We start from the raw sequence: 23,478 nt of genomic DNA, 5'->3' as shown, positions 1-23,478 counted from the left end.
GAATAACAGAGAAATACTAATAATAAAATATGTACTAATATTAACATGTTTCATCATTTATAATATTAATTATCTTATTTAATACTTTTACTACTAATAATTAAGGCTGGGACGGTACCCAGCTCTTGATTCGATACTATCGCGATACTTGGGTGCCGATTCGATATGTATTGCGATTTTTAAGTATTCGATAATACAATTTATTGCTGTTAACTTTTTTAACACTAGACCATGGGAAAAAGTTGAATCATACATTTCTTGGGACTTTTTATTTGAAAAATATCTAAATTAATACAGTACAAAATTTAGATTTTCAGCATGTATGTAGTCAGAGATGTCCTGAAGTCAAATATAACAGTCATTGTCAGGAATTATTTATGAAATTTTTTCCAGCAACCCAAAAGTCAAAGAATAAAGACATTTCCCTCACAAATAAGTGATATTTTCTTTTTAATTTACAAGGGACATGTAATGTTTTATACTTCTGGTGGATATAATCCAATCAATCTTATTTCCATTGATGTATTTTGTATATACAGTTCCTTTTGTTAACACCTTATTTTGAAAACCGGACGTTAGCCGGTAACCCTTTAGCTGTGGCCATTTGAATGCATTTAACATAAATGTCAGTATATTGGTGCTCTACAGTTGTAGCGATGGCCCATTTGACCACGGAGATGAGAGTGACTTCACCGCATGTTACCGCAATACAATGACGTTTCCTGTCCATGAGAGAGTTAACATGCAGCTTTAGCCGTGATGTCTAGCTCTGCCTTTCCTGCAATGTGTGAAACCCAAAGTGTTTCCATACTTTACTGGATGTATAGTGTTTACCACGCTGGATTTAAAATGTGATCGTGCAGGTCGTATCCACGTGGACTCTCCGCCGTTTTCTTCTTTCTAGTTCCGGCTCGCTGTGGTTTGTTTTGGTTGAAGGATACGGAACGGATATGACGTCACTTTACTCTGACTACAACAATAAAAGCGGTAACTTCATTTTACTTCCGCATAGACTCAAATGAAGCGAATATATTGATTCTGGCATTAAAAAAATCTATTTCAAAATCGTGGGGGAAAGCAATCGTGATACAAAGGTGAGACTGCACTTAAACACAGCAGTGCTTTGAGCTATATGCTAACATCAGCATGCTAACATGCTAGCAGTGATAATGCTAAAAGGCGGTGCTGTAAACATCTGTTTTGATAGCAAAGAGCTTAGAAACTCTTTTGGGATCCCTTGTAAAATAATATGTCGGGGGTTTTAGCATTGAAAAGCACAGAGAGAAAAGCACGTAGAGGCCAGTGACAGCTGACATATAGCAGGACATGTATTTGATGCTGAGCACTTAAATTCGCGACAAATTCTATCAGATCATCAATCACCCAGCAACAACCCCGCTGATGAACCACTGCCTGCTGACTGTTCCCAACACATGCAAACGTGCCGGCACAGACGCTCACACTCACAGATGTTTAGTCAACAACTTCCCATTTTTGGCAGTCTGGTTTCCACTTTTCACACTGACCTGCCAGTCCTTGTTTCATAGGGAACCTCCTCTTTAGCTTTGACATACTGTGTAATTATGTCAAAGATGCTTTCAGCCTGCTTCACAAGATGCCTCTAAAACATTTACACTCAGCAAAGGTACATATTAGTGTCCCACACCTTGCAACACTCACACATGCTCACACACTCACATAAACTTTACAGTAAACCTCAGCCTCGAGCCAGCCCTGCTAAGCCCGCATCCTGTCATCCTCTCCCCACCGCAGGCAGGCTCAAACAGAGGTGGAAGCGTGCTGTCAATGTTCCATGGAGCATTCCCCAAATTCTGCCTTTATGGGAATGTTTGATCCACAATGAGCAATCTGTTAACCCCACACCTAAATACAGAGACCAAACTGTTTCTCTTAGACCGAAATGTTAGTTTATCGGCGAGCGTGTGTGTACTCGAGTGTCTGCGAGTGTACGCGCACCTGCTCCTCTGTGTGTGTGCGTGCATACATTGCCAAGAGAATTTTCCATATGTCCACACAAAAAGAATGATGTATATTCACTTATTTTTAAGCGGCCATAGGGTAAACATACTGTAGGCCTTGGCAGTGGACGTTTCCTGCACTGTTAATGTGGAACCCCAAGACGGACCTCAAGGCTCGCGGCGACTCTCCCTCTTCCGTATTTAAAAAATCTCGGTTCACAGCTGCGCTTCAAAGGATGACATGCTGTGCTTGGTCTGGAGTAGAATATGCTTCCAGTTATGGCCATGTTTCGGCCATTGAGCCCTGTAAAGAGCTCTCTCTGTCTCCAGTTATTTCCAAGCAGGGGTACTTCTACTCCAGACGGTACTTCTGCAGTTGCCAGGGGGAGCAGTTCAACCAAAATTAAAAAAAACAGATATTAAGAAAATATCCACATATAGGGAAATAACTATCTGACCATTAAGCTCCTAGCTACAATAGACTTACTGCACAGTGCACAACTCCCACCAATCTGAGTAACTGCATAAAGGTGCTAAATGACAGATTGCCTCCACACGGCTCTCAACATGGCGACGGCTGAGCCGGCAGCTCGCAGCGCTTACAGTGAAAACAACGGCAACATTGGTGACAGAGCTAACAGTGGCCCTGTTCAGACCTGGTATTAACTTGCAGTCCTCAGTGATCGGTTCACAAGTTGAGGACGCATTGAGATCGGATCTTTCAGACCACATTCAGAATTGGTCTGGGCCACATATGACCACATTCTTTTAGCAGTGTGTTCACGAATGCGTCCTGGGCCACATTAAGGACCACCTACTCAATTGATGTTCAGCTGGGATCCGTGGGATCACTGCGCTCGTCAGGTGAATAAACAGGCAGACACGGGCACTTGTCAGCATGGAAACGGCCTCTGTGCTCTACTGTATCCTGTCGGTACAACTGTATCAGCTGTAATTGCTGTATGAGAGCAGTGCAGAAAAGCGGCTGTGAGCTAGCCAGTGGGGCACGCTCACATGCACAAACATTAACTAAAAGCTTGTGCAGCCGGCCTGGCTATGTTAACAAAGCATGGAGATGCTCAGATTATACTACGCAGAGGGAGATTGACTTTATTCTCTGCTCAGGTAGCAATCCTGTCATCCCACAAAATTACGTTTCCATACAACTAAACTGGATTCTCAATTACGTTTCGACAGTGGCGGCTGGTGGAAATTTTTCTAGGTAGGGCTGTGCCACATCCAATCAATTTCAGCAAACATTCCGATATGATTTGATGCAAAAAAAGTGAAGGTATCAAAAACACATTACTACTTTTCAGTTAAATAATCAACAATTATTTTATTCCAACAGGAGCAGTAAAGAATGCTTAGAAAAACACAACAGTATAACATGTACTCAGTGGTGGAAAGTAACTAAGTACATTTACTCAAGTACTGTACTTAAGTACAATATTGAGGTACTTGTACTTTACTTGAGTATTTCCATGTTCTGATACTTTCTACTTCTACTCCACTACATCTCAGAGGGAAATATTGTACTTTTTACTCCACTACATTGATTTAATAACTTTAGTTACTTTACAGATTCAGATTATTAATACAATATACAGTATAATCAACGAACAAATGAGTATAATGCAATAATATACATTATTCTGCATAATGTCTACTTTTATGTTTGGTACTTTAAAGGTGAAGTAGGCGAGATTGGAGCAAATATGATTAAAAAAAGCTATTTTTATAAAACGGTCACTATATCCTGACAGCAGTACGTGAAACAGGTAACCTGAAAAAAATTATTCCCTCTGTGTCCTCTAGTGTCCTCCGGTGTCCTCCGGTGCTCCTAACGGCATCTGCAACATTTCACTGCAGTCAGAGCTGACCTGAGGTCTGCTGTCCAGCTGCCGTCTATGAGAGCCAGCTGTCAATCACTCTGAACTCCGACCAAACGGTCAAACTAGGCCGCGCTGATCAAATATGAATCAATATTCTGTTACGTTAATGCCTTTTTCTCTCCTCGAATGTTTTCAAAATCATGTTGTAGTGCACGGTTTAGCTGTAAAATGAGAAAGTTTGTGACGCAGCAGCCATTGTGAAATCTGGTGAAGGAACGCCAAGTTCTGGTGACATGACCGGAGTACAGCCAATAGGAACGCTCTCTCAATGGACTGACCTGTGATTGGTCAAAGTCTCCCGTCACGGGCTAGATATTCTAAAGCCTGACGTCAACAGTAGCTCGCTGCTTGGGGCGATAAAATAATCGCCCCTCTCGTATCAGATTTGAGGACGCTGATTGGCTAAATTTAATGTCATAGCATCATTGGCTAAGCTGCTACATAGACCCGCCTGCTGTGGGCGATTTCTCAGTCGCCCCAGAGCTGAACTACAGACATACAGACAGGCAGAGGGGAGACAGGGACGTGCAGTAAAACCATATATTTTGCATAAATGATTTTCTGTCATATTTTACACATACAGTATTACTGGGTGCATTCTATATTTTTAACACAAACATATTGACAATTTGTATAATTTATTATTATCATTATTATTAGTAGTAGTAGTTATGTTCTTTTTGTGTGTGGCTGTCTGGCTCAGGGGGGTCGGCGCCCTAGCGCCCTCTATTAGCCGGCCGCCACTGCGTTTCGAGTGAAACGTATTTTGTCAATTCAGGGCCCTGCGATCGATATTAGTTAAATATGCCCATTTAACACAATCAGTTACAATTATAGTAACTCACAAAAAGCAACTAAAATATTATTTGACAGTTTTATTACTGGGCTCTGTAGGAAGGAGGTGCGTTCGGACGGAAATGGTGATACAGACGTGCCATGGGAATTTCAAAATAAAGGAGATGATGTTTTCACTTTGCATCGATGACATTGGATCGTTGATCATTGAATCGATATGTATTCAGATCGATGTATCGTTACACCCCTAGAAGAGAGACGATATAATAATTAACAAAAAGTAGATAAACAGATGAAATAACGATATGAAATTAATGGATAATCAGGTTAGCACAAAAGTAAACAGGTAAAATATTTAGCTGGATAAATGGTTGAAAGATTCAGCTGCTTCCAAAAGTGTTGAAGTGGTAAAATTGGAATAAATTGATAATTCCATTATATGAAAAATGATTATAAACACTTTTTGTGGTGTTACTTAAAATCCACTTTAAAATCTGAAAAGAACACATGAGAGGTGGGGTTGATGAAGGGGTGTTTGGACTAATAAAGATGTGAGGGAACATCAGACTAAACAGGTTGGGGATCACTGCATGGCAGTTTTTATTTTCCTCAACCACATGGCATTGATAGAAAATGAGATGACGGTCAGCCGATCATATTTCATAAAAACATCTGACTCTACTCTCTCTTGCTCTTGCACATGGGATGCTTCATTGTGTTGTTTTGTTTTCTTTGGCAGGCCCGACAGTCAAAGCAGCTTTTCAGCAGCTGTCCTCACACCCCTGTGTGCCTTAATATTAATTTGTCTCACAGGATTTGGTTCCTTCCCGCACAGCCAGTACACAGCAGCGAGGCCAGTATAGTAAACCCCCTCAAGGTTTCGCAGATACCTCATGACGTCCAAGACCCTGTTGATCATCAGCAAATGGCCGTGAGAGACAGTCTGAACATTCCCTACCTGGGACAGTGTTACATGATGTGCGGTACATCCTGTCATTTTCTCCGCTTGACAGAAATGATTAGAGGCACTTGCGGGGATTGAGACTGGAAACCAGTAGGACTCCCAGTGCTCCTGCTAGGTTCCTGGATGCCATGTTACAAGACAGAAAGACAGAACCTTCCATCTGTTATCGTTGCACACCAGTTTTTATTTTGCAGCTATGAAAAGCCAAAGAAGGCTGCAAAATAACACATGAACTATTGCCCCAAAACATGTAGAAACATAAATATCAGAATATGAGTCTTGCCTAAGTGAAAATTGAGTCCACGTGGAAATTATTTGTAATGGCTTAATCATTTATCATGTGTTCGAGTGCATTCTGGATGTCTGTTCATGCACTCACATCAGCAGAACACAACAGATGCCACGATTAGTATGTAATAGTTTTGTTTGAGACATTCAAAGTCATGAGTCATCAGAAGCCAATGAGTCCTACATACACGTTTTTATGGGCCTTGTTCTCAGCAGCACAGCGGTCATACTGTATAGCCAGTCTCTTACACTTCATGACAAAAATGTGGGAAGTGTTTTCTGCAGCTTCAGCATCTTGTTTTGCTTTGCGATGCTGGAATGGTAGGAGAGCCAAAGTCTTGTTTATAACTGTTTTATTTGGTAAAGTCCACTGGAAGAAATGTTTGTGTCTTGGTGGGTTGGATGCTGCCAGATTGTCATCAATACTCTGAGCAAGGACATAAAAGTTAAACCAATGAGCCGTGGGGATTGTGATCTCGCTCAACAAAGGCTTGCTTTTCATAGTGGATTGTGAAAGCAATAGATACACACTGATTAGACGACAGATAATGAGCACATCTGATACTATAACACAGACAAATCCGGACTAGAATCTCTACAACATGCGCATAAAGTCTGTTATTTACTGCCTGAATGTGTAGCACACATTCATCCGTTTGTTTGTTTTTTAATATGGAGCAGAGAGCAGGGGTGAATCAGTAGGCATGGATGCCACACAGATGAATTCTGGGATTAAATGGCAGCAGTGCAGCCACTCATCTGGTTCCCATGTCTCTTGGAGAGCCAGTAAAGACACAAGTTTGTCAGCAGGCACAATGACTTTGAACTGTCTCCGACAATCACCGCTCTGGACTTGGATGATGTTCTTTGTCACAAAAATTCTATTTATTTGCTTATTATTACTTTCCATAACATATCAGCCAAATGGTATGATCAACAAACAACAGATTCTTCTCCATATTGCAAATAGATCCCTCAACGATTGTGCTGCTCAGATCATTTACATAACATCTGACAAAGTCTGAAAATGATTAAGATGCTCAGCAAGCCTGCAACCTTACATCTTGTGTTTATTTACCAAGTAAATATCACTTAGCAGTTTGGCTCATTCCTGCAGTCTCAGAACATTTCCAAGTGAATACAAATGTTCATACATTAATAAGGTTGGCGTATAGCTCTTCGTTATCCGATCTATGGTGAGCAGATGATAGCGAGGGAAAGGCAGATGATAGGAAACAATTGCAGCTTTCACCAGTGTTCGTTATTACTGTAACTTTATAAAAAGACTGATTCCAGGCAGCTCCGAGGTTATTTTCTTTAACTGGACTCTTACTGGAGATGACGTGTTTGTGCATAACTCTGACACTCTGAAATAGCTTCTGTGATGGCAGTATCGTGGCTGTGAATATCTGGATATAAATCTGTAAATATATAGAGCGTATGTATATAAATATAATAGCCACTGGTCTGGAAATGGAAGGATTTAAACTAGCTGTCAAAGTTAACGCGATAATGACGTGTTAACGCAAATTTGTTTTAATTAATTTAATTTAATTTAATTTAATTCTAATTTTTCTAATGCATTAACGCAATCAAGGTTGTAGTGGGCTCAGTTTTTAAAGCATACTTGCTTGTCGAGAAGGAGGTTAAATAACACTCCAAACTTAGGCTAAATTTTGGGAAGGAAAAACTGACATGGCCATTTTCAAAGGGGTCCCTTGACCTCTGACCTCAAGATATGTGAATGAAAATGGGTTCTATGGGTACCCACGAGTCTCCCCTTTACAGACATGCCCACTTTATGATAATCACATGCAGTTTGGGGCAAGTCATAGTCAAGTCAGCACACTGACACACTGACAGCTGTTGTTGCCTGTTGGGCTGCAGTTTGCCATGTTATGATTTGAGCATATTTGTTTATGCTAAATGCAGTACCTGTGAGGGTTTCTGGACAATATTTGTCATTGTTTTGTGTTGTTAATTGATTTCCAATAATAAATATATACATACATTAAACGTATTTGCCCACTCCCATGTTGATAAGAGTATTAGATACTTGACTAATCTCCCTTTAAGGTACATTTTGAACAGATAAAAAAATGTGCAATTAGTAGCAATTTGTAGTTATGATTAATCATGGACAATCATGCGATTAATTATCACATTAATTGATTGACAGCCCTAATTTAAACATTTGTACGGAGTGAGTTCAGTGCGCAGAGATTTTAATCAAAGATTTTTTAGCAGAAAACTAAATTCATATTCATATATTTCATACATAAATTCACACCGTTGTATCTCATAAGATCAAAACTATTTTTGTGAGATAAGCATTTGTGCTTTTGCCAGTTTCATCCTGTCAACACAAAGCCATGACGAGACCCAGATATTTTGCACATATTTGATATTGTTCCATGGGAGGGTGTGAAATTTGAAGTGTCCGGCCCAGCTGGGTCAGGTCACATTAGCAGATTACATACTGTGGAGTAAATTCTGAATTTACAATGCAGTGTCAGTTGATCTAAGATGTGAACATGGTGATTTGAACTTTGTCACCATTTTTTTTGTGAGCATTTTAAAGACTGTTTCCTCGTCTCACCACACAATGAGGTTTCTTCACATACAATCTCCAAATTTTTTTCATTGCATCAGGTTTACTAAACACAAGGGTCATGCATGAGGGTTAAAATGAAAGCCGTGAATGAGTGTCTGGAACATACTGAGCATATGGATGGGTATTGGAGAAGTGTATTATGCTTAAGGAGAGGTTTGAGAAGCTTCTATGGATGTTGTTATGCCTTTTTTTTTACCAGAATTTATTGAAAATGACGTTGTTGTCTTTTTACTACAGTGGCATTGAACTGCTCAAACTTCATGACCTGATGTTTCTCCAGTCAGGGATTCTGAACAGAGTTGGTGGAAGTCTTTTGCTGGGCGACAGACCCACACATTAAAGAATCTGTAGGAAAACTCTGTGATATAGCGATATGTCGTACAGAAATTGGAAATTAAGTTATATTTGAACGAATCCTTCATGGGGGTTTTTAGATCAGAGTAAACGGGAAAGATAGACTAATCTGATAGCTATGAAAAGTACCATGCACCAGCCGATTAGACTGTTATCAGCTCATTAAATGGCCGTTATCAATGGTTATAAGCTTCATAGATGTGGGTCAGAAGCGGCCTGCTACACCCACTACTAGGTTTTATTATCTATTCATATGGGAGATCACCGAAAGAAGGAACAGTCGAATCGGGTGCGGCCACGGAGACAATTAGCGATGACTATAGTGGAAAAAAATAAAAGCCTTAAGTGGTATCAAAAATAGGGTTTGATTAAATGAAAATCTTAAAGGCACAGTTGGTAAAGATTTTAGAAATATCTTTTGTTATATTGGTTGAAATTCTCATTACCACTAGCTACTTTCATTGGAAAAGAGTTGGAAACACTGGAATTAAAAATCAAGTGTACTCTTGCCAGTTTCTCAAGATCACCGACTGTGCCTTTAAGGATGTAACTTGGGAGCGGAGTTAGGATTTAAAAGCACAACTGTCTGCTCGATGTGAAGTATCAACATCTGGACTCAAGCAATAATAATTACATCTGGAATGTGCAGTAAATCTTAAACTTAATGTAGCATTCCCCTCATATCATTCATTCCAGTTCAGAGCAAAAGCCATTTCTTATCACTGGAATCAGTTCCTTTTTCTGACTGGCTGCAGTTTCATGCATGGCTTTGATTTCTGGCCTGTTACTCTGCTTAATCTATGAAAGCTGTCATCTCTATGGCAACCTGCTCGCTCACATCAACCATTGGCAACAGACAGAACAATGTTGTTCATCGCATGTATAATGACGGGGTGTGCTTACATGAGAGAGAGAGAGATAGATAGAGAGAGAGAGAGAGAGAGAGAGAAAAAGACACAGGGAGGAACAGAGCATTAGAGAGCATATTTAAGGTGGTTTATGTACTAACACATACATGCTTATGTATGAGCGTGTGTGTATGCGTGTGCGCCTGTGTTTCCAAGCAGCGGAGAAGCGAAGTGGAGGCTGACGTCAAGCGGATGACCTTGGGTCTGGATGTGTTTACTACTATGTAAAGTGTCTGTTCTGGCCGACGGTGATGCAGCCCATGAGTCTATTGCATGTGTGCGAGGCCACGTCGACATGCCATGCGAGTGCAACACGCACTGCCACCAGCCTTGTAGGGTGTTACAGTGACGCCTAAATACGAGCAGACAGAAATAGAAATGCACAAAGCTTCCTACGCACACACACACACTTTCATATCTCACACTTTCAGCTGGAGTGCCAGACACACAGTCATAAACATCCAATTACAATCACGGCTTTGTTTATCTGTTGATGATTAGGCGAGAGAAGTCTTCCTTTCCTGCTGAAACTCTCTGTTGTGTTACATTATTGATGACTCGATGGGTGGCAGAGTGAGCCAGTAGGGTGTTTTTTTTTTTTTTTACTTACATTGACTTATGATGTTGTGTCATACTGTAGATCTCCTGCTCTCCCGTTGCTGTTTAGTTCCTTCAGGTGACATCACTGGAGAGATTACAAATTGCATCAACTGTCAAGTTACTGAAGGTGGCAGCTATTGTTTTTTTTTGTTGATCTATAGGGGTAGACAAAATCTCTTTACAGTGCAATACAATATCCCTGCAGCAAATAACAAGTTGTCAAGTTTGTGGAACTTGCGATATTCACTTTTTAAATACTTTCACAGGTGCTAATTCAAGTCGATGGCTACAGGTTGCACTGAGAGGTAGATAGAGGGCCCTTATGAAAAACACGCATCTCTAAAATGTGAGCTTTTTTTTTTTAGAGAAGGATTTCTTAACGTCCAGTGAATAGACTATATATAAAGGTGGACGACATCACAGCTCCCCAAAAGTGAAGACAAAACATCTCAATCGCCCCCTGGTGGCTGGCTGCAGTATAGCTCATAAAGCCCGCCCTCCTCTATGTTAGTGGATGGGACATGAGCCAAACCAAAAAGTCACGTCAAATACATTTTTCCCAAAGATGGTTTCTGTCATTTTAGGTAGCTTTTATCATGCTGATGTACGTTCAAGTGTTCATTTTTCTGATATATTTGGTTTTAATTAGTTATTTGATGCTATGAAAAGGGGGTGAGACATCATGATTGGCAGCTGTGAGTCCCTGGTGCCGACAAGCTGCAGCTGTGCTCGGCTCGCGATTGGTTCGGGCGGGTGACCTCGATATCATGGCTCCACCGCTCGATCAATACTGCACAGACTAGGCCCCAGGGTGCCCCAAGTGCGCCGGTCGTCGATCCCAACTTTCGTAGTGGCCAAACGGCGGTACTGCAACTTCCGTGTCAGTCACGTGATGCATAGGGCCCAAAAATACTTTTTCTCATAGACTTACATTGGGAAAGAGACGTCTGTAACTCAGCAGATTTTCCGGACGGAAGTTGAGCCATTTAGGCTTCATGCGCCAATGAGCAACTCTCATAGGAATGACCGGAGGCCCACCTCCAACGCTGTATCCAGTTCTTTTAAAACATCCATGGCGAAGACTCTGTCTCCAAATTAAAATCAAATTAAGATTAAGATCTCAAGATGGCAGCTCCCGTATGCAGAATATTTGGGCTTCACTTCTGTACAGTAGGAGGAAGTGGAGAAACATCGTCCATCTTTATATACAGTCTATGGTTCGGTATGAATGGGAGGAATTACAGTTCAATGTTCCAATGGGGACCTGACTAAGGGAGACTTGAAAAACTGAATATATCCTTTAATGTTGATTCACATCACCACTTTCTCACTGTGAGATTATTCACCTCTTCTTCACAATAATAGAAATGCTGATCGAGTAAAGACACAGCAATGACAGAGTGACAAAATTTCCCATACTGTTTACAGCTCCGGGAGACTCTGGAGTCTTTTAAAAAGGAGGTTTGGGGTTTGCCGGGGCAGTTTCTGGTCATATGAAAGTGGTTTTACTGAATCCATATAGAGCTGACATTCTGGGGATGCTGAACTCTCTGGTCCTTCTAATTTTATACATCTTTCTGCCGGCATACAGTGTATGCATCGCTAGCAAAAGCTTCTCCATGTGGAAACATGATTCGTGCGAGGCTTAGGTCTTGGCTTTTTGTCTTACTATAATCTTTTTATAGTTGTTTGTTCAGCTTTGGGAGTTTGGCTGACACTGAATATCTTGAGAGAAGAAAATCCACCCATTGCATGAATCGGTGATGTTCAATACATATTAGACAGTTACTGTATGTGTCTATAAATGCACTTCATAATTAAAATGCATTATATCATTATCAGATCTTTGAGTTTACGTGTCTTTTTGTATGCGATTCACAGTAACACTTTTCAGGGGTTCTGAGTAGCAACCAGCAAGAAGTAAGGATAAAGTCAGATTTCCTATCTACGGTGGCCCTGAGAGCTCAACGCACTGCAAATTAAGAAAACACACGCAAATACAGAAACGTGCTACAAGTGTGCCACTTGTAGCACTACAACGGAAGCTGTTTCTAGGGGACACTAAAAAGTGATGCACACGGCTTGGACATGCTTGTTGTTGCCATGCTTAAGAAGTTACTGAAGTTGGCTGTCTGTTGTCTGTTAGTGATGGAAAAAGAGCTTATTATTAGCCTGCCAAATCAAATAATCTGACGAAATACACACAATTAATTGGGAAACTTCTGAAATTTCAGAATTGTCACCAAGTAACATTCAAGTACAAAAGAAATTACTTTTTAAAAATTAGTAGTTAAAAACAAGTCAAAATAAGTTGCAGCTTGATGCCATGAATATTATTTTAAAATGTATACCTTTCTGTAATGAAAGAAGGGGCAGCATTTACTTAATTGTAAACTGATAAACAAATTAAGCAAAAGTGAAAGGCTTCAGTTTATTAGCCATGCTTGTCCCCTATTAGAAGTAACTATGAATGTAATAGCCAGCTAACATAACGTTAGCCTGTTCCACAAAAAACTGTGTGTATTTGGTCTGATTATTTGAATAGGCAGGCTAATATATTAAGCAAAAGGCTAACGCTAGGTTAATTTCAGCCATGTGCATCACTTTTTAATGTCCCCTGGAAACAGTTTCTGTTGTAGTGAGAACCTCTTGTAGCACGTTTCTGTATTTGGTTGTGTTTTTGCAGCGATTCTTTCCAAATGCTGCGCATGTGTTTTGCACATGCAAGATGTTTTCTTAATTTGCTTTACCCATTTGCATGTGTTTTCTTAATTTCCAGTGTGTTGAGCTCTCAGGGCTACTGTACCTAATCAATGGTTGTTGGAAAGATTGGGAAATCAACCAACATAGTATAGTATAATAGCTATGAAAAATAACAATTCAAAACCTCCTGTTCAATCATTTGAATGTCTATCAGTCAGTGTTTGTGGTCACTGTTCAACATTAAATAAAATTGAAAACTTTAGCCATAGTGCTACAGTGTTGTGACAGCAGTTGATAACTTTACTGTTAGGCGTGTTTAGCGTATACTTCGAACAGTTGTCTAACTGTCTTTCCCTCTGTACCTCCCCCCAACTTTCTCGGTCTGTCCAGCGTAGGGCATGTTTTCCTGTGTTTACCATCAATCATTCTTTAAGAACTGAGTTCTGTTTGCGGTCTCTCGGCTCACAGGGAGTGATGAATCACACCCTTGGAGTGGATACATTTTCGCAAATCAGACGTAGGTAACTACTAAACTTCATCAATGAGTCATGAGTGATTCCTCCTACTTCACGCGCTACACTTTACCCAGACTAAACACACACACACACAGAGAGTTTGGAGAGTATGAGGAATCCTGGGAAACTCTCTCTTCCTTTTGATTGGCGTTGTGCCCAGAGGGGTTTCCATGTTTCTGTGACGTCTGAGGAACAACTCTGTGTAGCCACATATGAGGACAGCATGGGTTACACCTGGACATTTTTCAACAATTTACAGTAACATCACCTTTACTCAATAAAGCACTGAGCTCATAGACTGTATATAAGATGTGGACGTAGTCACCGTGACGCCACCCATTGGTTCGTGGACTGCCGTTTTGAAGCCTTGAGTTCGGCATTTCGGCCGTCGCCATCTTGGTTATTTGCAACCAGAACTGACACGATAGGGTGGAGCTTAGTACCATAATTTACTAAATGAACAACATGCTGTATTGAAGAAGACTTGAAATTAGCGATTGAGACCATAAACTCATGTTTACAATGTTTACTGAGGTAATAAATCAAGTGAGAAGTAGGCTCATTTTCATAGACTTCTATACAATCAGACTTCTTTCTGCAATCAGAGGAGTCGCCCCCTGCTGGCTACTAGAAAGAAAGCAAGTTTAAGGCACTTCCACATTGGCTTCACTTTACAGACCAGGAGTTGCCCAATGATTGAGCTTCCTACAGTCAGGCTAATGTTACAGGTAGCAAGCTAACATCAAGGTAAAGTATATTGTATTTCTGGGCGTTAAAGCTCCCACAGGTGTCAGTCGTTCGACATATTTATATGAAATGGAACAGATTATCTGATTCTGTGACAAGCTGAAGGGAGACAGGTTGCTGTTTTTATGATGAGTTTACTTACTTACTGTGTAGTACACAATTCAAATGAGGTTTTTTTATCCTCCCTAGAGCTTTTAATAGTAAATTCAAACCAAATCAAATAAGTAAATCCAATTTAGCACATCAGTTAGCCACAGATATCAGGATTCATGCTTGTGAAAAAAAGCAGTCACTGGAACAACTCTCATTCTTTGCAGCTTCAGAATCAAATTATGCATCTATTGAGCAATCGGTTTCAAATCCCCAAGATGTATCTGGCAGGGGATGACTCCCAGGTGTGTTGCTAAGGGTTTGAATCTAAACTTTGGCATGGCTACAGCGCTGCAGAGCCATATCTGTCTGTCAGTGGAGCAGTCAGCAGTCCTCAGCTGGACTCTTAACGCTGGGTCCTCAGAGCCCAGAGCGCCAGTCTGCTAAGCTGCTAATGGGCCCACACTCCCACCATCACCTCATCACTCAGCTTCTGGGAAAGCATAGTTAGAAAATAAACAATGTGAAATCCCTGTCAAGATTTTATTCTCCACCTTAACAATAACAGAACGTACATGTCATGATGTCATGTTCTGCGGCTGCTGACTACTGCAGCTAATGCTATGTTCACGCTATGAGCGCCAAAAGCAACAAAACAGTTGAGCGTGGCCAGCTACATTGTCAGCGAGTTGCTGTTAAAGTGTTGCTTAAGCGCTCATTGACGTAATATTGTTGTTAAATAACACGGGGAACTGACTAACAGCATTATTTTTTGATGGAACGGAACGAGCGAACTCTGGCTAATGGAGCACAAAAAATTGTCCAGATATTCTGTCATCATCGCTTTGCCTGTTCGCTAACGCACGGAACAGGTTAGGACGTGTTCATTGGGAAAAACTGAAACAATCTGATGTTCGCTCCTTCGCATCGCATCCTGTTAGGAAGAGGTGTAAAGCTACGAGTCCAAAGCCGTTCTAAGCAGCTCTGTGAGGCTGCACAGTGGAGCTTTGAGCTAAATGCTAAATTCAGCATGTTAACACACGAGACAATGCTAACATACTGATGTTTAGCAGGTATAATGTTTACTATGTTCAACATCTTAGTTTAGCATGTTAGCATGCTAACATTTGCTAATTAATTAGCACTAAACACAATGAGGCTGATGTGAGTGTCATTAGTTCTGCAGGTATTTAACACGGTAAAATGTTGACCTGATGATGGTGTTGGATAACAAGAGTATTGGGAGCTTGAATATCCGTACCAAATTTAAAGGCCTATATTTGTGGAGACATTTCACACAAAAAACAAAAAATTCAGGTAATCACCAAGTCAGTAGGTTTCATTCTCTGGGGCCACAAATATCTGCACAAAATTACAATGTAATCCATTCAACAGTTGTTGAGATATGTCAGTCTGGAATTTGGTGGACTGACTGACATATATCCCTAGAGCCACGCGGCTACAGTGGCTAACAATCTGACCAGTCGTCTGTACTACTGGAACCACTGAATGAAAGCGAGCCATGTATTATTATCTTTCTACTGCTTTTATCTCTTGTTTATGCAAATGTTATCCATTGCCAATTTCAAAGTAATCTTTTTTTCTTTTTGATGCTCTCCTAACCCAAGTTTCCTTCAGTTCCTCTGTGAGATGTCTTCATCTTGTATCAGACGTGTGTGTAGTGTGATAGCATACTTACTGTAAGGTTCAGAACGGCATCCATTACATCTTTCCTGGACAGCCACTTGCTCGTCCATTCCCACAGCTCTCCCATAGCAGGTCTGCTCTCCCTCACTGTTGTGTGCCAGCCGTTGTCTAATAGCAAAAAAATGATCTTCATTTGAAAACCTTTGATAGTGCTGTCTGCTTCTCTCCTCTGAATGGAGGACACATGTTATACATACTGCTAACTCTGACCTATAGCAGTTAAGGGGGCAGTATATTCCCTCAGAAAACCAACAAAAAAGCACGTATCTTTATAGTGACATGTCGAAAATGTTGTAACATACCACAGTTTAAGTTTTTTGGCAAACATGGTGCTGTGTCTTGTTTTATTACTTGAGAAATAAAACAGTAGAAGACTGGTATCCCTCAATAAAAAGAGGAATAAGCAACCGATTCCAATCTGGACTGAACCTGTTATTGTGTGCAGGGGAAATTAACGGAGGGAACCTTTATGTAACACAGTGTGACGGTAAACGTAGTGACCTTTCAAGACAACAATGCAAATGGCACACAGGGGACAGATGACTAAGTAAGTACAAAGACATCAACTAGGCCAATGGAGAAAAGAAAATGAGACGGTTTTGTGCAAACTATAGCAGTGTTTCCATTCACATATTTGATTCATAATTTATATTTTGAAGTATTGCATTAGAAAAGCTGTATGGAAACGGCAAAATTCGATGAAACTTCAATTGCGAAAAAAAAAAGTTTTTGAGTTGATACGCTGAATGGGATATAGAAATGCCTTTGGTGATGTAATGTAAATGAGTACATTTACTCAAGTACTGTACTAAAGTACAATTTTGAAGTTTGTGTACTTAACTTGTTCCATTTTCTGCTATTTTATACTTCTACTCCACTACATCTCAGAGGGAAATACAGTACTTTTTACTGCACAACATTTATCTGACTTTACAGATTTATATTTTGTATTAATAATCTGAATCAGTAAATTATGATATATTGCTGTATATTAAGCTGACGACCAGCAGTTAAGTATTTAAAATTTGCCACACCATAACCAGCTGCAAAATGAATGTGATGTACACGAGAATGCATCAATAATTATAATCCAACAATATAATATATATTATTCTGACAAGGGCCATTCTGCACAACTTTTACTTTTGATAGTATATTTTGATTCTAATACTTTTGTACTTTCACTCAAGAAAGATTTTTAATGCAGGGCTTTTACTTTTAACCAAGTATTTCTACACTGTGGTATTTCTACTTTTACTTAAGTAAATGAATACTCTGACGTAGTGAACATTTAACTCACGACAGATCAGCCTCTCGGGTATTCCTATAACGTGCGAATGCTTGTCTTCGTCTCCGGACAACATGAAACACTGCCAATATTAGCTGACATTAAAGAAGAAAAATTGCCCAATTGAAACAAATTCTTGAAGAGCTCTCTCCAATTTTTTTTAATCGTAGATGGGTTGGATGGCCGAGCCATTTTGTTTCCAGTTCACAACCTCTACTTTTCTAATCTGTTCACTGGAGGATTACTGCCATGCGTGGCCTATAGCGCCAACTTCTGATGGAACTATGCTGTAGCCAAGTTTATTCACTCCACACTAGTTGATGGAAATGCATCTAATTCGCATTTTTTATTATTTTTTTTGAGACATTTCAAAAGTTCACTTAAAATTTGCTTGACAATTGAATGAAAACACGGCTAAAGTCACCTCAGCATGATCAATCTGACTGCTCTGCCCATGAATTTGTTCTTTTTCTTACACAGTTTGGCCTCTCCACCATGTCTCTACATGCCACATAGCTTGCCCGTGTATTTACTGTGTGATGGAAAAGAGTCTTATTCCCCCATTTTTCTTCCTGCTTTTGAAATGCAGACAGACAGCTGCACTAATGCACCTCGGGGTTTAAGCTTGAGTATGAGTATGGCCTTTTTAACCCCCTGAGTGCTCCCTTCCTTTAACAATTGACACCGCTATCTTTATCTCTTTCACAGCCCAAGGAGGAGTCTATTCTCTGACCTTGAAAACAGGTTTGAGTTACAGTGTCACTGAGGGACTTCCATGGGTTTACCAAAGCAAGTCCATGAAAGCTGCAACTGACTCATTCTAACACAAAAGGAATCAAGTACTGCTTTCACAAAGATTAATGTTTTACTAGCTGGAAGTACGTTTGTGTCTTAAGTGATGTTTTGGAAGACGTCATGTTCCGTGATGCAATAAAAGAAAGTTGTTGTGAAGCATTTCCTTCAGTGTCCCAGTCGAGCTCAGCTAGTCAAACACCTAACCATCCTCATCCATCTCTCTTTTTGGCAGCAGACACTTGGAAATCTGCATCTGTGTCTGCACCAGTAGCTCTCTCTAATGTTAGGGAGTGCATTTGTGCAAAGGTTAAGTGTGATTACACTATAGAAGAAATGAGATTATTCATTTTGTAGCATGTGTTTAGTTTCACCAGTGCTACTGGGAGATGTCACATTATCGCTGAAAGAATTTAAAGTTCACTCAAGGAAAATTGAAGCGACCACAATGCACCGTATGTTTAACATGGTCACCATCTAAATAAGAGCTGATAAACTGTGTGCAGGAATATGTTAACAATGTGAGGCATAAAAACTAGTTTTTCTCTAATGTTTACAGAATCCAAACACTTTACGAAGCAACTGTACACATCTAAGCTGTCTCTTTTTTCCATTTTTACTTGCCATCTATTCTGTCACATTCCCATATTTTCTCTGACGGATGATATTACCCCTTTTTCTGAAATTTCTCCTGAAACTCTCAACACATCAAGGACCTCTGCATGCAGCACGTGAGCTTTTTCAAATCAATGGATCTTGTTATCTTGGTAAAATCAGTTTGATTTACAGCATATTGCCTGGCTGTCCTGATATTAAATATTTGTACGACAGCCAATACAGGCAGGTATCCACTTGAAGAGGAGTGTATAGTATCAACCGTATGGGAGTCTGTGTGCGTCCATGCGTCTGTCCAAGTGCATTCATGCGTATGGGTATGTGCACACCAGCGATATAATACAGATGCGTACAGGCATGTATTGCTGCATGTGATGTGTTGACATGTGCTATCATAGTAATTTGTGAACTGAACCGACTTTGTAAAACCCTAAGAACACACACAGAGAGACATAACCAAGCCTCTTAACCTCATGACCCTACTCCAGTCCAAAGGGTAGCTATATTAATGGTTAAGAAATGTACTAAAGCTATATATATATATATCAGTTACGAGGCCATGATAAAGTACATATTTTGGGTTGCTAGGCCAGTAATTTAATCTTTTCCGGTGTGCATCTGGACTACTATCCTTTTACTAAATCTTGCCTACAACTGCAGACCTGATAGGTTGTGAAAACGCTTTCTTAATGACTTAATATGTTTTACGAGTGCAGACATGATGGCTCATTATAAAGTGAAAAAAGGCTATTTATCAACAGTTTACCAACATTTATAACTGCATATTATCAAATAGAAACACGCCGCCATGTTAATTTCTCCGCCAGGAGATCGATCACGTGTGTGAGCGTGGGTGAGTGTGTGTGCATCTCTCTGTCTGTCCTCCGGTGCTGAGAAATGAAGCCAACGCGGAAGTGCAAAAAACTGCAGTTCATTGAATGGCCACTTGAGGCTGGCTCCAAAAGTGAGGCAATCCCCACAGACCCCCATGTTAACATGCCCAACTTTACAGCAGGAAATAAACATGTTTACAGCCTTGTACAGAAATGGTTTTGGTCTCTATAACTAATATCCTCGTTCAAACTGTACAGGGGTGAATTTTTATATAAGTCACCCATTTAAATTATATTAAGGCTTAAAGTTAGGCATATAATTGACGGCGTGGCCGCTTTGAAATACAGATGGGTGCTGTACCAGAGCGCTAGCTGTCAGCTCCACCGACAATCCACCTCTTTGCCCATTTGTGGATTAGCAGGGAGTTAGGCTGTGTATCGTCACTGCCAAGATGGTGACGGCTGGAGCCACCCACTTTGAGCTTCACAACGGCTCTTCAGAAACCTATGGGTGACATCCTGGAGACTACGTCCATATTTTATCAGTCTATGCATTTGACCCATTGTTAATGTAAAAATACTGATTTCTACAGCTTTAAAGATCCTTTATAAAGGGTGCCTTATTAGAAAGTGGTATCAGATATGGTTATTTCATATTGTTGTGTTATCGCCAGGCTTTAGTGTGTCTCGAAGAACAAGACACTCTCTCTAAAGTCACCATTTTGCACGCACGGATTGAATTCTGTCGGTGAGAATTTTTCCCACTTTAAGGACTCAGAAGTGGTTGGCTTTCCCATGAAACCCCAACTCCCTAAAGTGCTGTAGCACTCTGATATTTTAAGTTCCATTTGAAAGCTTCTGTTTTTGGTGCCAGGATTCGTTCTTACAGTCTGAAAGTACCTGATGGAGTACCAAGAAGCTGTCTTGATTGGCTGATTGTTAGCAATAATGTTCTCGGTTTGGAAGGGTCTCGCTGTCAGATCTGTCTGGCCACCACGGTACACAATGTTATAAACTTAGAAACCAAAAGTCTCCGTACTATTAGGCAATCCCTGTGTTTTTTGTTACGTCTCCATGGACCAATGCCATGTTTAACAGAATTTGATCCGCGAGGCTGAAGGTTTGTGATTGGAGCCACATATTCTGTCTTGGTTGGCTAATTGTAGGTGATGGTGTTTCCTGTTGTGGGAAGGGACACGCTGGCTCGATCATAGCGCAGGGTCGTTGCGGCCATGCCTAATAAGAAGCAGAATAAGATTACTCACATGTGGAAACCGAGCACACGAAGGAGTCATACATCATAGGGAGGAGGAGGAGGAGGACGGGTAAAATAAAACAGGTCACTACAAATATTGCCATGAAGAGAAGAAGAAAAGCGAGGCATTGATCCATTTATTGTTACAGCTGAGGAGTGTCCATAGCCAGGAAGCTTTAGACAAAAGCTCTGTGGTAAAGCTAAATGTCTATAATTATAGCACCACATCATAAAAGAGGTGAGAATTGTATGCGCGGTTACATATGTCAGGAGAGATGAGTACAGTGTAGCACCCATCTGTCAGTCAGTTTTATGTGACTGTGGTTATTGCAGGTATTATCACTGCACTACGAGGCAGTCAGTTGACGCCTGTTCTCACTCCATAGTGGTTAGAGCAGAGGCACTGGTGTCCAGCGGCACCATTTCAAAATACATACGAGATGAGTCTGTGAACTTGAGGCACGGCGCAAAAAAAAGAAGAAAGTCTGTTCCAAGGAAAAGGTGAAGCCCAATACCTCAAACGGCCAAATATTGTCTTTTGTCATCTCTTTTTTGTTCAGCTAAGCTCAACACATTCTTTGGAAATTCGCAAGCTTTGGAAACTACACTCACATGCTGTTAGCATCAGAATTTACATTGAAATCCTTTTCAGAGTCATGGTTTTTATTCAGTGTCCACTTCACTAAATGGGCCTGTTGGCCAGCAGATGCTCCGCACACTATAACCCTCCTCACAGGCTGAATCATGCACTGATTTGTGAGGCAGAAACTGCCGGCACCAGAATAAATCTCAACCCCAGAAACTGATAAAACGCTTGTTTAGCTCTTGGCATGGCAACCACAACCGGACAAGACTTAGACGCCGCTGGCTCTCTCTCTCTCTCTCTCTCTCTCTCTCTCTCTCTCTCTCTCTCTCTCTTTCTTTCTGTTCCCTCTCTCTCCCTCCCACTCCCCGTGTTTTGCTTTCCAGATTTTTCTCTGGAGTTGTCAACAGTTGAGCAGTTGAGGACCGGCACGGCTGGATCCCAGAACAACAGCAACAGTCACATGAGGGCCTCAGCGTGAACTGTACCGGACCGTGACCCGGAGCGAGACCGTACAGTAACTCAGATACAATGACCTAATGAAGCACAGGAGAGAAGGCCTGTTCTCAGGCAAAAAAAAACACTTACAACACTAAGCAGAAACTATTAGGACATCATCTGAAAATCATTATACATTAGAGCCGATTAAAATATTCAATCGCGACTAATCACATTATAGTCCATAATTAAGGCTAAGGGAACTTAAGGCTGAGAGAACAAAAGGCTGAGGGAACAAAAGGCTGAGGGAACATAGACATGTTCCCAAACTGGAGCCAGGATGTGGTTAGGTTAGCTTAGCACAAAGACTGGAAGCAGGACTGGAAGCACATCTATCCTGGCTCTATCCAAAGTTCAAAAATACATCCACCAGCTCCTGTACAGAGCCAAAGTGAAGCTGAAATATCTGGGTCAATAATAACGCAAACATCTAAAAATTCAGCATAGTCAGCAACCTCTTTCATAAACTAACAGTGTAATTTATGTGTAGAAGAGGACCAGTACAGTTCCTGGAAGTCCTCCCCATACCAATAATTAACACCATTTTCCTAGCCAGTGGTCATCTATTTCCACAACTCGTTCATGGAATTATCTGTCATTTGAGTTGAAGAATTGCTGCACTGCAGGAGGGTTGTACTTACTTGTGCTAGGGCAGGTGTGTACGGTAGGGAATCCGCTAGCACAGGTATGACGATGGAAAAACCTGATAATTACTGTCATCTTTATCCCAGGTAAGTATAGCTGTGGATCAGCAGCGGGTTCTAGATGTGAGTGTTGCTCCATCATCGGAGCATAGAGGCTTGTCCAGGGAAACAGGAATGGCTTTCACTGTCAAAGCTACTGCGATACGGCAGTTTATAAGCCCTTAACTGGTGTAATTTTAGCTTTAATGAGCACTTGAGGAGAGAGGTATGTTGAAAATTGGTACTCTATGCCAATAAAACATTAAAACGATGCTCCTTGGCAGCCCCTTATCTCTCAAAGTCTCCGTAATTGCTCCACGTGTAGGCTTTTCAAGTGTAATTCCTTCAATGTGGTGACTGCAAATGCACAGTTATATTGTGGGTGGCAGTACTCGCTGTCCCGTAACTGAGCAATTACACCCCACCCCAAACATGCTTGTCATTTAGCACCTACAGAACATATTAAGTTCCAAAACTGAAAGATCAATCAATCAATCAATCAAACAAACTTTATTTACATAGCACCTTTCAAATAAGTCAAATGCAATTCAAAGTGCTGTACAAACGATTGATAAAAATGTAGAATGTTAAAAATGGATTTAGAGACTAATGCACACCAAAACAACCAATATAAAAGTTCATTGAATAAGAAAGCAATACGAGATGGGTATTTAAGATAATAAAAGATAAATGAAATACAAGGAAATAAAAAATAACAATAAAAATAAATAAATACAAATTATGAAACTACACAAAATAAGCAGATTGTATT

At 40.5% G+C, this 23,478-nt stretch overlaps 1 long non-coding RNA gene across 1 annotated transcript in view; it reads right to left on the bottom strand.

Annotated features, from left to right (window-relative positions):
• Nucleotides 1-23,478, bottom strand: part of LOC119496530 — a 48,356-nt gene that overhangs the window by 9,821 nt on the left and 15,057 nt on the right. Inside the window, exons 2-3 of the long non-coding RNA XR_005208734.1 lie at nt 16,152-16,267; nt 10,408-10,482 (exon numbers count right to left, since the gene is read on the bottom strand). This is a non-coding gene — a long non-coding RNA (uncharacterized LOC119496530). The remainder of the gene's footprint in view (nt 1-10,407; nt 10,483-16,151; nt 16,268-23,478) is intronic.

Source organism: Sebastes umbrosus, chromosome 11 (genome assembly GCF_015220745.1).
Source record: "Sebastes umbrosus isolate fSebUmb1 chromosome 11, fSebUmb1.pri, whole genome shotgun sequence".
In the NCBI taxonomy this organism is placed as follows: Eukaryota; Metazoa; Chordata; class Actinopteri; order Perciformes; family Sebastidae; genus Sebastes; species Sebastes umbrosus.
The sequence above is the reverse complement of the archived record's forward strand: the minus strand, read 5'-3'. Positions and strand labels throughout refer to the sequence as shown.